The sequence below is a fragment of the Crassostrea angulata genome, chromosome 3, assembly GCF_025612915.1.
Source record: "Crassostrea angulata isolate pt1a10 chromosome 3, ASM2561291v2, whole genome shotgun sequence".
Lineage (NCBI taxonomy): Eukaryota > Metazoa > Mollusca > Bivalvia > Ostreida > Ostreidae > Magallana > Magallana angulata.
The window spans coordinates 23,401,916-23,416,995 of NC_069113.1; the positions used below are offsets into that span (position 1 = coordinate 23,401,916).

The 15,080-nt window shown below is 34.2% G+C and overlaps 1 protein-coding gene across 3 annotated transcripts in view; it reads right to left on the minus strand.

Annotated features, from left to right (window-relative positions):
* LOC128176168 (estrogen receptor beta-like) overlaps positions 1–6,301 on the minus strand; it is a 31,998-nt gene extending 25,697 nt beyond the window's left edge. Inside the window, exon 1 of one of the 3 annotated variants that reach the window (XM_052842275.1) lies at positions 6,234–6,301. The gene's annotated coding sequence lies outside the window, so the exon portion shown is untranslated. The other 2 variants (XM_052842277.1, XM_052842274.1) reach the window with 2 other exon arrangements.
* Positions 6,302–15,080: the final 8,779 nt, after the last annotated feature.

The following is a 15,080-nucleotide window of genomic DNA, read 5'->3' on the forward strand; positions in this document are numbered from 1 at the left end:
TTGAAAAAGTATATGTAGGCATACAAACAATGAGCTTAGTTCTTTAAACACACGTTGGCTTCGGGGTTTAGGGTACGCAAATTACAGGTATGTAAATCAACATTCGCTGAGTAATGATTTTGAGAGAGAGAGAGAGAGAGAGAGAGAGAGAGAGAGAGAGAGAGAGAGAGAGATGTCTCCCAAGCTTAATCTGGTTACTCAATGACCATTAACAGATAAAAGGACTCCTGAGGTTTCTATTTCTGTTGTATAACGTTAACGGATTTGATCCATGCGGTGGTGCGCTGTTAGCAGTGACAACTGGACAGGTTTTATTGAGAAGTAGACCTCGCTCGCCCCCTCTCTCTCTTGGGGGTGTCTATGGACCATCTGATCCTCGGCCGTGTCGATCTCGGTGGGGATGACCCCACATGGCAAATAACTCACATTAACACCTTCTAGCGTGTTCCACAATAAAACTGCCACCAAAGTTTGCCCCGCGTTCTACTGAATACATTTGACAGTAATCTCAGTCAATGTTGTTTAACGGTAATTTGGTGAGAAAGTTCTGATAGTTTTCATTTAATATTGGGTTTTTACATGTAGTACAAAAATTAATTTTCTTTGTTTTAAGTTTATGCTTCTTTTTCTTTGATTCGAAAAAGGAAAAATGGAAATATAATGCCAAACTTTATTAAACATATCCTTGAACATACTTTTTTTTTCTTTCGTGAAATTATATACTTAATGCTAAAATTATTGAAAAAAAGAAGATTTTCTTGTTTCTTGTATAATTATTAGAATTTCCCGTGACGGAATATGTTCGTATCGTCAAAATAAATCTAATAATTAGGTAGGGGTAATGTTTATCTATCATATAAAATACATTTAATTAACGACAAGAACCTATAAGACGGAAGTAAATTAACGTGATTATTCTGTTTTGTCACGTGATTTGCTTTAATGGGTGGGTTGGAGCATGCGCGCGAAAACCGTCCATTTGCAACTTTCCTTTGAAAGTTTCTTACAGAACACTCGTATTCCATGAAAACAAGCAAGCGATAGATATCTTCTATTATTTTTTTTTTTAAAGAAAAAAAATATCAGCAAAAAAAAAACTCCTTTTCACTCCAATTTACTTAATTGGCGCCTTGACAACTGCTGATTTAAAAGCTATTTTATTTCAACAAAATAACGGAAAAAGTATATCCGTATCTCAGTTATTATCATTTTAAAACATATCTGCTTTGCAATTAATTAATAAGTTAATGGATAAATGAACAAATAAATAAATAAATAAGTAAATAAATAAATAAATAAATAAATAAATAAATAAATTAACCAATTCTTTACCAATCTAACAACTATACTTTTTTAACAGCTATACATTAAACTTCTTTTAACCACAACGAAAGTCTTAAAACTTGAACTTCATGATTATGCAGTTTAAATATATTCTTATATTTTTGGAAGCATTCTAATTTTATTTTTTATGAATGAGCGAAAATGAGCTCCTGTCCTATAAAAATTTACACTAAATAAATAAACAAACAAATGAAAAATAAAAAAGAAGTCAAACATCCTTGGGGTTTCCCCCATAGCATTCTATAGGGAAAAACAACCAAGGATGTTTGACTTCTGTTTTATATTTCATTTGCTGATGTATTTGATTTCTTTAAAACTTTTTCGTTTTTTTTTTTTTGTTTAAAATTCGTTTTCATTTTAAATTGCTTTTTTCTTCTTCATGCTTTACTTAATTTAAAATTTTCCAAAAATTATGATAAAAAGAAAGGGATAGAGGTTTAACTCATTTTTAAGTCATAAACATTGTACTACTTTATCAACTTAGGGATCTGCTTAGATTAATTACTGATGAATCTTTACAAATATTAGACTTAAAGCGCTTCCTTTTTAGTAATAAATTAATTTATTCATTAAATAATTTAGATTTTAGGCAAAAAAAAATTTCACATTAATTTTTGAGCCACCATTAAAAACAAAGTTATTGAGTTCATAACATTTTCAGACAAAATAAAATAAAATAAAGGTACTGAAATAAGAAATTAAATACATGTAATATAAAGTATAGTAAAAAAAAACGTCAAGAAATTACTTCTTCGGGAAACTTACTGTCAAAACTTAATATGTAAACTGTCTTCCTGCAGAATGAGTCACAGTTTTCCAAATTAAGCAAATTAAGGAAATGAAACGTCCGCCATGATAAGTTTGCAATACCAGGATGAAAGCTAGAGAAACCCGATAAAGACAACTGGGAAAATCGACCACTAGATTGGTGTCCTGTGATTGCGTCATTGGCATTCACAAATTTTACCTTTGCCACACCTGTGTGCAATCACTGACCAAGTTCTGCAGACTGAAAGGTGTTTGTGTAACCAACACTTGAGCCTAATTTTTTGTGTGGCCAGTCTCGTATTGCCAGACTAGTGCACTTTGACCGTTAATAGAACCTTAACTTTTTTTCTCTCTCTCTACCAGTAGACAGGGTATTGAACCTTACGCAAAATTACGGACCCTTCTCCTTGCTCTGAATGTTTTTATTTCAACCACAAAAGCCAAATGCTTTTGACAAGAGCCAAATAATGGCCTGATATGAATAACGTTTGGTAGTGATCGCCCTGGCTGTGTCAACGGCAGGTCGCCGACTCCCTGCTCTCGGCTCAACGCGAAAGCATGTCTTGGCAAGTTGTAAAACGTGGAAATCCATTAACCGTCCTTCGTCGATTTAACCAGATGATCAGATACAGCGTTAAGATTCCTCAAGATATTCAACAAGTACATGAGAACTGATATCTAACTAATTCAATGTCGAAAATTTGTCTCGCAGATGTTTATAAACTATAGACAAAATGTCCATGCAAGTCCACACTCCGGTTCAGATTTTACACTGTGCCGTATGTGTGTGTATTTATAGCGCCGTGACCGCGCTATGAACTCCTAGTTTACCTTACCCGAACTTATCCTCATTTGACCTAGCGTCGATCGATATATGTGGTCAGATCTGTACGCCGAACTGTTGCTCAACACAATATTTAACGAAAGCCTCGCAAGTCCGTCATTTATAGTCAATATCCATCATATTATCTGATGACTATGAAGAACGCCATTAGGCGGAATGCAGCTCCTGTACTGTAGGTACAGTGCCTACAGGCAGCTGCCGAGATGTGTAGACTTAACGGAAAAAAATGCATGCACGTCTGTTTTCTGTATTGTATAAATTAATACACACAATTAGATTTCAATTGAAATTTAAAAAAAAAATCGTGGTAGGATCAATTCATTAATACCTAATAATATTAAACATAAGTACCAATAAAATGTAATTAAATAGTATTTTTCAAACAAAAGTCAAATGCGAGTTTATTTTATTATAAATAATACATTTTTATTACTATCATGGGTGCAATAAACGACCGTAAACTGGGCACGATTAACAATAATTGTATAGATATTTCGTGAGGTTGGCTGTATATATCCTAGAACTAAATCCTCTTAATATCAGTCGTCATCGAAGACTTAGCGAGGTCAGGTGCGAGCAGTGACCAGTCCGCCTTGTTATACAAGGACTGTCAGACATATGGACTACTGTGCTGGCATTTCCTCACTGTCGACGTCAGAGGAAGATTAACGGCGCGGATGATATTTCTGTCTTGATTTTTGTGGAGAGCCACACCGAAATTGAAAAGCCCCCCCCCCCCTTCCATAACACACGTTGCACATACCATCATCCAGGGGTTATAAAGGTGTGCATAGAAAAAAATGAGAGTATATTCAGTTTTTCATGGACAATTTGAGTGTTAAAAAGATGTTCGTGAAAAAAAAAATTATGTACAACTTAGGTTTAATTGTAACATTCATCATATTTATGTTTTAATTCAAACGATATTTTTACAAATAGACACAATTATAGAGAAAAGAAAAAAATCATATTTGGCAAAATATAATAGGGCGAGTCATAAGACAGTTAATTCTTACTTTTGCTTTTATATCGTTTGACTTCTTGCTAAAAGATTGAATAAAAACAGTATATACATGTACAATTTAAAATTTTATTACATCTAACCACCGTTTTAAAATTGATCAAAACAAGTCGACAAGGACTTTATACCCGGAAACGGAAACATCTAATGGTTTGCTCTGAAAATAATGTGATGAAATGTGAAACGTTAATTTTTAAGTAAAAAAAAAAAGAATTTTTTGTAGATGTATACCTCATTGGCTGACGAGTTTGCTGACAGCGTTGTAAGTAAGACAAAAGAATGGTGAAACTTGGCCACATATTTACACAGTTTATAGGGATTACTAAAAGAAAAGGCTTTTTAATACGATCATGAGATTAAATTTGACAACACATTGTTATCCTGTTCGCTGATAAGAACCATTTCTTCACGGACTTGCACGTGACAGATGCATACGACGGCAAAGTCAACTCTGTCACTTCCGTGACAACAATCTTCAGCCATTTTTTTAACCTTTGAGCCCGGTTTAAATATATTGCATGATTTTAGCTAATCAAACATTTGATATTTTCATTTTCTGATTTTTTTTTGTTGTTGTTGGAGGCTCTGGGGGTGTTTTTATTGAAAAGGACACGACCTGAGTTATGCACTGTTCAACCCTCATGTTGCACTCTCGGATTCGAGATCTCGCGTGAGGAAGCGAATAGCATCCACATTAGCTAAATATGTTACGTCATATTATTCTTTTGGATGTTGAATAAAAAGAGGGGGGGGGGGGGGTATGCAAACTATAAGTTCAAGAAAGATAAGATGTTTGTAATGAAATATAAGTAAGGCGCTCTCTCTCTCTCTCTCTCTCTCTCTCTCTCTCTCTCTCTCTCTCTCTCTCTCTCTCTCTCTCTCTCTCTCTCTCTCTCTCAGTTAAATAAACGTTTTTGCTTGTAGACCTTCTCATTTTTGCAAAATCAGAAATTAATCTGGACTATTTTTAAAGCTAACTAAATACAGGGTGTCCTAGAATATCTGATACCATTTTAAATTTGTATAAATAATATTATATTTGGCCAAAACTTGTAAATTGTGACTCAAATAAAATACAGAACCGTTTCATTTTTTTCTCACAAAAAGTTTGGGGGAAAAAACGTGCTTTTCTTTGAAAATTGCGTCATATTTCTTTGGCTGAAATGAATTTTATTCAAGATGAGCCGGACAAGAGAGTAAGCATTTCCGTTTTAAGACTGCATTATACATATACATGTAGTTATACGAATCATGAAGAAAGAATATTCTGGGGAAAAGCAACCCAACAAGTAACATATTATTCAAATAATGAAAAGATTTGAGAAAATAGGATCTGTACAGTTGCTGTTGAGAGGAGTTTTACTCATCAACTTGATATTGTCATTCATCAAAAAGGACGCCATTTGGAGCACTATCTTTAAATTTATTGTATTTTTTATTAACAATGCTCAATTTGTCAAAACCTTATAAGTATTTGTGAAATTCGTTGAGTGAAAATTTACATCATGTACATTTATAAAAATGCATTTGATTTCTTGTAAAATAAATTTATTCAAAAGTTATTCAAAGAGTAAATAGTATCAGTTATTTTGGGACACCCTGTACATATCTGGAGGTTTACATTGATATGCAAATAGCTCATAACATAAGTAAAGTCAGATTCTAATGATTCATTTGCACATCGTAAAAAAAAAAAAATAAACCTATCCCTACCACATCACACCACTTTCTAATTTTTAAATACAATAAGAACAACTATAAATTATGGTTGATTGTAAAAAAAAAAATAATTAAAAGGAAAGGAAAAGCAATACAAAAAATAATATTAATGAAATAAATATGGGAATAAACAATTTTAACTGTCCTCTGATGCCCTATTCAACTTGGCTGTCGTATGGGAAATATCAGTGACCTGGGAAATATCAGTGACCTTCTGAATTAGGAACGTGATTTGTAGGGCAATACTGGTGCTCGAAGTGATGTTTTGTCAGATAAGGACATTCTACTTTTGCAATTAGATTTAGATTTGCGTTAAAAGTTTGAAGCTGAATTCTAGCCGTGAAAGCATATCTTGACAATATTAGCTAAACTTTTTTTTTTCTTCGCGAGTCGACGTCTGACTTTTAACAAAATTTCCCAATGAACAATTATGATGTTACATGTATCTATCTCTTTTTCTTTTGCTTTGAAAATCTTACATTTAAATTTATTCAGGCAAAGTAATTGCAAAAATTTTAATAATTAAAATATAATTACCTCCTAATGTTCCAGGAATATGAGTCGTCATTTCTTCACAAGTCTGAAAACAGATAAATGAAAATTTCTTATATACGTGCATGCATATGTTAATGCATATGTAAATATATACAAACTTAAGGAGACCTATTTTGCCCATATAAAGAAATGGGCGTGTCTAGACAGCAGACGCAGAAACATACCCGTTTAATTGTAATTTTGAAAACTCAAAATCTGAAAGGTTACTAAGGCAACACAAAAAGGGAAAGACCAATAAGGTTGCAGAAGTGCAAAATTGTTTTTTTTAATGCAGAACATGTATTGTTTATAGACTATAATGTATAAGTATATGAGTGCATTGCGCTTCTGCAAACCTTCACATGTATAGGAACGAGAGAGATATCGAACGATTAAAGCGTTTAGATTACACTGATGCTAGCTTAAGGTTGCATCGAGGTCACATCAAGCATGATTATTTTTTTTTAATCCTTACATGCATGCATTTGCATCATAATCTTAAGAAAAAAAAGAGTTCACTATCAATATGTAAATATCATGTGAAAGATTATATATAGTCACATTTGTTATACATTGATGCACAAATATTGATTTCCTTTTTAATTTCTGATTAAAACCTATACAGTGACAATAGTTAAACTGTATATTAAAAAAGAAGGCGTTTCAAGGGGAAAAAATTAAAACAAAATCATATTGATCTGTACGTGTAAATACGGTTCATTTCTATTTTCATATTTACCAACCTTTCCAAGATAAAGTCCTTAAAAACCCTTTTTAAAGAATTTGCAAAGCAAACATTTTGAAACAAAAGGATGAAAAGAAGTTAAAACCATATATTTTACAGAAAAAAAATCAGCATTTAAAAAGTTCAAAATCGTGGAATGTCGACCGACATCGTGGCCTTGTATTGGCCTAAAGCAATCAAGTCAACAAAAATACTTGTTGGTTAATCAAAAATATACAAATTTGAAGTTGGAAAATGGTTGAGATTCCAATATTTCCTCAACCACCCCCCTCTCCTCCGTGGTCTAAAGCCAAACATATATTCAAAATATTGTTCATACAAAAATACGAAAAAATCGAAACAAAACAACAATATATACTCGCAATATTTTTGATGAAAAAACGAATCAACTTACCGGTCGCGTTCCCATGCAACACAATAAAGAAATAGAAGACGGTGCTATAATATCGGCAAAGAGGACGTTGCCTTATTGTAAACATGCCGCCATGTCCAATGGTTAAATCCAATGGGGAGAAACGAGCAATTGTTTTGTATATACTAACAAACATGTAGTAGAGAGGTTTTTTGCTCCACTCCGCGGATCACATCTATCGCCCCGATAAACCCGGGTCATCGACAGTTCATCTGAGGTGAGCCGCTCTTCACTACAGTGCAAAGGGAGGTATGAAAGCTGTATAGAGAGCTAGAGCGAGAGAAAGACAGAGGGAAAAAATGCCGACCTGCAACGTTCTTTTTGAAGCCTTTGTTGTGACTCAAACAATGTTAAATAAAGGCGTTTCTCTTCCCTCCTTTACCGTTTGCAAGGGCAGAGAAAAAGGGGGTGTAGATAATTTGAGAAGATGTGTGCAGATGCCTGTTGTGCGTGCTTGTTGGGGCGTGACGAGAGTTCGTGTCCTTAAACTAATGCAGGTTGACCTAAATTGAACCCTTGCAAGGGACAGCGAATCGTATATCAATTTACCTGAGTTTAATGAATATACGATAATTATACTCGTATACACACGCGCGTGCTCAAACCCCCGCACATGTCGGTCACAGGTGAAGGGTGAAGAAACATGCATCTATATATTAACTACTGCCTGTACAACAAAGGGCCAGTGAAAGAAAATTCAAGGTGAAACTTGCAGTCAGTGACTGGTGGCTTGGTCTGGGTCAACAGCGATGTATCATCAATATTTCACAGATAGTATTATACATCCCTCACTGTTAATACTGAACTAAGCAAATTAAAAAAAATTAATCTCTGCCTGCCCTTTGCCATTTAACTTTATTACAATTATAAAAACTATGACACGCAAACATTACCCTTTTGCATATTTTGGCAACATGCATCTCTAAACCAAACAACTTAAATTTCCTATCGTGAGACGTTTGTTTAAGCCAATAAAACCCAGTGTACTAATAAGAGCCCCGAAAGCGTCTGAGAAAAAAAGAAGTCTATGGCCGATTCCATGTTAAATGTCACATATATGCTTTCCAATAGTACATGCTTCCCGTCTTTTAAAATTAATATATCTCAATGGCATCGGCCTTTATGCCCTTTCAATACAATGAGGGTTTTTTTTTTATAACGAGCAAGTTAATTGGTGAATGCAATAAATATTTATTTGTACCTTGTATCTCATTTTTGTTAAGGTGTACAGCTGGTTATAACTTGTTTTAAAGGCATTGTCAATTATAGAACCATACATATTTTTCAAATGTTCAAACCAAATATTCATTTCTGGGGCTAGTTGACGATAAAGCATGCATTATTATTGATAACTTCAATTTCCCTTTTTAAATATACATATAGGAATCGAACACATTATATGAATATGTAACTAACTGAAGTATTCACAAACGACATAATTTCTGAGCAATGTTTAAAAAAAATTTAAAAACCTTGTAAATATAATAAAATCACTGGACACATAGCTAGTAGCCACAGCAATTAATTCAAACATGGAAAGAGGTTTTGGTCACGATATTTGAACTTGTGGCACAGAGCGCTTGGGTTAATACAGCAAGGTATAAACACATAGATGGTGTTATACAAATTATGAAGTTCGCTGCCCGATTTCAACGCTTTGATATGGAGGGTCAGGACCTCCAAATGCCCGAAACTACTCACGGCAATCAATAGAATAGCTACAATGACCGGTCAGCGTAGGTCAAATGGAGTTATTTCCCCTATCATGCCAATTACATAAAAATGCCATTAGAGCTGACTAACCGAACTATGGGAATTGCACGTAACGCGCAGGCCCCTCTGGGATTTAGAGTCCGTCCCCCCCCCCCCCTCTTTTTTTTTTACCCTTACATGTACTTTCGACTTCAACCGCCACATTTGCAAGACTCGCATTTCCTGTAAATATCTTGGCTAACAGCAATTTGTCATGCAGAGATAGAAGGTAAAAGTCTCTAACAATGACTATCAAAATAGGGTTTAAAAAAGGAACAAGTGATAAATTCATGGTTAAGATTATAAGGATAAGGATTAGAATAAATGCAAAAACTTGATAAGAAATTGAGTTGATACGACCTTTTTGACTAAGTTTTATAAAAAATAAAGAAGGTTGATTTCGTCAGATGCCTTTTCAAAAAATTGTTCAAGGAGAGAGAGAGAGAGAGAGAGAGAGAGAGAGAGAGAGTACAGGAAATTGGTCGATCCTATTGTAGACAAAGTTGACAAGTTTCACCCGTCGATGCTCGGTCATCTAAGGTCGCTACCACTTACCCCGTGTGACCCCGGCTAAATGCAAACACTCGTTCCGCATCAGCGGAGCTGCTTGTCGTTAATATGAAGGTCTGGTTCCGCGGTGTCAAACTATAAAACATCTAAAACTTCGGTTAAAACGGCATGTTCCGCCCTCCCCCAGGTGATGCACTTCCCACTTTTTTGATGCTGATTCATTTGCCCGTAGGTCTAAATAATGCTCACTATAGACAGGCTGTTTTTCGTGTGATTTTAAACACCCTTGCCATATTTGGATCCCAATTTTTACGCTAACTATGTATGCATGTCACTTGCTGAATTTGAAGCTTTTATAAACTGTAATTTTATATTTTAAAAACAAAATTATTTTAGCATATTTTATTATAAGATGGATAATTATGTGACACTACGGCATGCAAAGAACTGAACATTTTTTGGATTTTTATTTCTTGATTCACGGGTTCACCAACAATTAATGCTTTTATTACCCCCATTTATGATTACAAGTTTTACATCCTTCATAGAATTGCGCAATCATTTGGGACGATTATATAATAACACATATAATAACACAACTGTTCACACCTGGTTTAATGCCCAGGCGTCGGTCGTGGCCCCAGGTCTTCGGTCAGTGACAGAGACAGGTCACGCGGGGCAAGGAGACGGATATATATATACAGCCACTGCAGTCAAGTACAGGCCAAGTTGTATGGTGGTATTGCCAACATGTCGATTTACAAGTCAGACATTGTCTGGCAAAGAAGGAAAACCACATCACGTATGCTTACTCTAAATCTATCTTTCAAGGGGTTGTCTACATGCCTTGGATTGACTCTTCGATCTCTTGATATCAAGATGTGAAAATACATAGTCTGTTTTAGCCTAAATAAATTTGACGCGATTTCTTCCCTATACATGTACCTCTTATCAGTTCACCAGTTAAGGTGGCTCGCTACACCTTGAAATATTTTCTCAAATCAGCAGAAAATTACTTGATTATGATAAATATCATAATGGATAAGAAGTTATTAAGTCTTATAGGCAAAATAAAAATGTGCAATTTTAGATGAAAAATTACATTTTTATTAAAAATTTAATTCTGTGATCATGAACAAAAGCTCCAGGCGGATTCGAACTCATGATCTGCGGTTCAGAAGCCCAATATTTTAACCACTGAGCTACGACGATATACAACCCAAACGAACGATATAAACAGTTAAACAAAACATTTAAATCGCCATCTTGTGACGTAGTGTCTTAAAAAGTATAAGTGTAGGTGTAGTGAGGTACCTTAATTATTCAAAAGTTTTTGTTCCATGTTTTGTTGAATATTATTGATTCCAATATCATGATATAAATGATGTTTTAAATAAAATCAAACTGAAATGTATTTTTGAAAGGAAATCGTATGTATATTTAGAAATACTGTTGTTCTCATTTTCGCTTCTTATGGCTTGTCAGAGTTGTCAAGCGGGCAGGGTCGAAACCCCACCGTGAGAGTGGGAGATCGGTCCTTGGAAAGAGATCGTAAAATACCAAGGCTATGTGTCACATTATGAAGTGTCTCACTATTTTATGTTCATACGGGCCAAACAAAGGCCAAAGTTCTAATTTTATAGTCATAGGCTGGCCTTGTAAATTTGCTGAAAAAAAAACAACTCGAAGGGATCTTAAGCAACAAAATGAAAGAAAAAGCAGCAACGGACACAAAAAATGAAAATAATAATGTACCAACTCGTTAGTTGATTATACAGATAAAGATAAAGTAAGAACGACGTGGAATGTTTTTTGGGAGACATTTTCATTTTAGGATAAGTGGTCAACAAAATTTTAGATATCCCTCTTAAGCAGGTGAAAAAATTCGACCTTGGAATATAGACAAAGTAATTGTCTCCGCAGACTGACTAGTTCGTTTTATAAACTCGAAAATTAAAAGCCCGCGAATGAAATGGATAACTCTTACGCATATCGCATCTTTTAAGTGTAGGTTTACCCACGTTTCCCCGTATCGCTACTGTGTTGTAGCCTGTTACATTGTACCTGTGGTAAAAGTTAAGCCTCTTGGAAGAAAATGTAAACCTTTTCAGACAAATAAAAAAGAAGTTTTTGGCAAATCTTTTGTGTTGCAATTTAAAGCGACAAACAGCTTCCCAAATAAGAAAATTTAAAATGATAATGAATAATTAAATATTTTTTTCTAAGAAACTTATATTGATAAGCCTTACCCTCTCTATTTTTTATAGAAGTAATTATCAGGTTTAATTCAAAACTGAAAAGTGCAACGTAAATATACAAACTAATGAAAAGCTCTATGGATTCCCGACTCTCTAAACTCTGTTCTCCTTTTAATCATTTTCAAATCGTATTTTAAACTGAAAAGTACTACAAACAGCTACTAAATGTAGTAATAAAAGATGATTACGGTATACCTACGATACTGGATTTATCAATTTACTATTGCCGATTGATTTCCAAACTTTTTTATCAATGTCGCCCAAAACGCAACAACCTTTTAGTAACCGTATAACGAATCAAAGGCTGCGCTAGTTCCATGCACGCAATGATCCTAATGCAATATTTAAAATATTTACATTTTCAATTGTCTTTGTCTGTGATAACATTACGAATCAATTTTGAACCCTAAAACCCAATAACTTCATTAAACATGAGTGACACAAAATGGGCGTGTCTTATAGCGTAACGGGAAAACAGTATTGGCTGTGCCGCGTAGTAGCATATGCTACATTTAAAAAATAGAGGTTTTAAAATAATGTTGTTTTAAAGTGTACAGATTTGAAATAATATAAATATATGTAATAGAGAATCATTCTTTGAATATCATGAGGTGATAATTTCAGCCGGAGCGTGGTCAAATCTATCATAAAGCAATTCAGGCTTTATAGGATTTGACCACGCCCCGACCGAAATTATCACCTCATAATACTCAAAGAATGATCCCGTATTACTTCATTAATTCTAGTCTATGCCCATAGACTCTACGTAGTAAACGTAAAGGCTACCACCATGACAAGTACTTGGATGATTTACATCTTTACGGTTCAAGATGCAAATGTCTAAATAGTTATAAAATATAACATCATATTTTTTTTTTTTAGAATTTTTTTTAAAGACATGCGCAAATAGTTGAACCACATCGCACATTCATGTACAAAGAACTTTGTAGATATTTGCATACTTCTACACATGAAGTACATCGTAAAATTGCAAAATAACCGTTATAACAAGTTAATAAGGAGTTACCTAATAAGATGAACTGCCCTCAATTTAACCCGAGTACTGAGTTGACCCCTTTTTTTAAAACTAGGTATATAAAGGGTTTCCTGATCTGAACATCCGTGACGGCGTGATGTAACCGACATCAGGCTGACCGCTTCCTGTTATTTATAAATTGTGGCGTGAACTAAGACACGTCTTAGATTTCGATGCTTTCCATCTACAGATCCGGGTAGATTGATTTATATTTTGTATTTACCATATAGACAAATCCTCTCAAAGCAACAGGCACCATATATATAGGTAGTTTTATTTATTTGTTATATCTAATCTTAGAAATATAATGACACGTGAACCAGTTTGAAAGTACGCCGTCACGGACACTCGGTCAAGTGACACTGAAGGGTAGAGCTTCCGGGTCAAACTAAAATTAAATAGGGTAAAAGTGCAATAAGTCATTTCTTTTTAATTACTATATGTGTCAAGGACACATGAGTTAAGGCAAACTCTTTGCATTGGTCTGGAATGTTATCTTCATGGTACAGTGGATTAATCAAAAGGATTAGATTATTTTTAATACACGTAACCTTGAAAAGGAAATTCGTTCAGATGAAAACAAAAATGTACTAAACTCTTAATGTAAGTAATATGTATTCGTAAAATGTTTAATACGCAAAGCAAATCATGACCGTTATCTCAAATAAAAAAAAAAGCCAAAGAAATGTAATTTTTTCTAACAATGATACCGTTCAGTTTAGATGACATTGTCGCCGGTACACAGGTGATTTTGTGGTCGGTACCTGTAATACCACCATCCTATCATAATAAGCAGTGCATGGTCATAATTAAATGGAAGTTATTGGTTAAAACGTGGGGTTCACAAATCAATATTCATGTATTACAATGTATATGACCGCGGACGTAAAGAGGTCTTAACCTAATTATTAAGCAGAAATACAACGTCAATCCGTACTTAAATATCATTTGATACGCATTAATTAATACACCTAATCTGACTTAATTGCGCCATTGCATTGTGAAAAGCATATTTGTCAAAATTCAAACTCTGATGCATGTCAAGGATAGTCCAAAACAACAACAGTTAATATAATGCTTTTGAACAGTGGTTTATTGCAAATAGTTTTAATCCTGAATTAATAAACGAGATCAATAAATCTATTACTCGACGCGGAGAGAGAGAAAGAAAGAGAGAGAGAGAGAGAGAGAGAGAGAGAGAGAGAGAGAGAGAGAGAATCCCTTTAACACTCGGAAAAAGTTGCTTATTTATCGACCTGACCGATAAAACCTTTTTAAGTAAACACGTGTAAATCTTTTTTAAACGGAGACAAAAGTGGACTAGATGTCATCGCCAGGTCAATCCAAACGCCTCTTGGTAGAGAAATTCCGATCGATAAAACCAAATTATCGAATTTTTGGACAAATGGTACATGTAATAACCGTATATTTAAGGTGGAATAACATACCTGGAAAAAGTCACTCAAATTAATAGAAAAATTTTTGATAATGAAAGATATAATGATAAATAAACTGTACAAATGTCAAATAAGCGAAAAATTTGCAGTTTGGGGATAAAAAAAAATGAATATCTAAAATAATTATTCCGTTAAGTAACAACAAAACCCCCTGCGTGATTCGAACTCGGGATGTACGGATCACAAGTCCGACACTTTATCCACTATGGAGTAAGTTACATGATTCAGTCCATAAAATCCTTTTAATTAAATGAAATGTCGTTCAGATCAGCGGTCAGCCATTTTGTGATGATGTGTTATTCCACCTTAATAGTCAAACAGCCAGTGTCATTTTCTCACCTAAGAATCATTATATGTGGCTTTCAAAGGTGGTTGCCCCCCCCCCCTCCCCCCCCCCCCTCCCGAAGAACTTTGTAGAAAATTTAATATGTGGCAGCTATCTTAACATAAATATTATGTCAAAACCGTCATCTAAGAATTCCATACACACATGTCAAAATACAATATGAAGTTTGACATAAAATCTTTTTTTTCCCATGGTGATTATTTTCTGTTTGCTCTTAATGAAACAAAAATGAAGGAATCAAGTTAAATTAAATCACAACCAACGTAATATCAACTAAATTAATGCAATTTTCTATTGCTTTTGCATCTGTCTTTTGAAGTATTTCAAAAAATTC